The sequence below is a fragment of the Echinops telfairi genome, unplaced genomic scaffold (assembly GCF_000313985.2).
Source record: "Echinops telfairi isolate 266 unplaced genomic scaffold, ASM31398v2 ScPeMD7_6273;HRSCAF=7185, whole genome shotgun sequence".
NCBI lineage: Eukaryota > Metazoa > Chordata > Mammalia > Afrosoricida > Tenrecidae > Echinops > Echinops telfairi.
In genome coordinates, this window is record NW_022110173.1 from 2,287,871 (window position 1) to 2,288,742 (window position 872).

Consider the following 872-nt stretch of genomic DNA (forward strand, 5'->3'; position numbering starts at 1 on the left):
TAACTAGTAATGAACACTGAGAGGGAAACTGGTGGCTGCAGAAAGAAATGAAAGCCGAAACAGGACATTACTTACTCGTTCATTGAGTCGGCCCAACTCAAGGTGACCTTTTTGTGTATAACAAAACACATCTTGCCAAGCCTGTGCAATCGCTGTGATCACTGACGTGTGTGGTCCCAGTGTCTGTCTCACGGAGGGTTTCGTTTTTGTTGGCCCTCTCCCAAACAGAATGCCTTTTTTTAACTGATGGGTCTTTCCTGGTGGCATGTCCAACTGCTTTCTTATCCCCTGTATTATCAGAGTCCTGTTAAGCCAATCTCCCGGCAACAGGACAGTCGAGGGAGAAAAAGTGAGTGAGTGACTCAGGGGTAAGGGAGACCTGTGACTCTTCTAGAGCCAAGGTGGGCCACCCCGTTATCAAATGCCACTTTCTGCCCAAAGCCTCTAGTGTGTGGTGTTCCTACTTCAGTGACACCTTATTTCAGTAGGGGACATGTCACCTTTCTACCAACTTAATACCCGAAGTGTGATAACACGGCCTGTCTGCTGTTTCAAAGCTGTGATATATTTTCCTAGTGGTTTAATTAAAAGAGGTTTACTCCTCCCCCCGCTCAAAAAAAGCATTATTTGGTACCTATAGCATGCATAATTAGATATTCCAGAAATAATAGCAAGTCCCACTTACTCAATTTCAGAAACATTTTCTAACAATCTCAAGTGAAAACAATGTCAATCCTTGAAGGAATTCTTCTAGCTTTATTGACAATTATCACTGTCAGTTAACCAAAAGCTACAACAAGGTTAAACAAGCTGGCCATTGCCTCAGTTCCAACTCTTAGTGACCCTCTCAGAGAGAGTAGACCTGCCTCAGA

At 43.8% G+C, this 872-nt stretch overlaps 1 protein-coding gene across 9 annotated transcripts in view; it reads left to right on the forward strand.

Moving 5' to 3' along the window:
- The window catches only part of ERC1 (ELKS/RAB6-interacting/CAST family member 1), a 482,416-nt gene that overhangs the window by 317,556 nt on the left and 163,988 nt on the right, over nucleotides 1–872 (forward strand). The gene's annotated exons all lie outside the window — the stretch shown is intronic.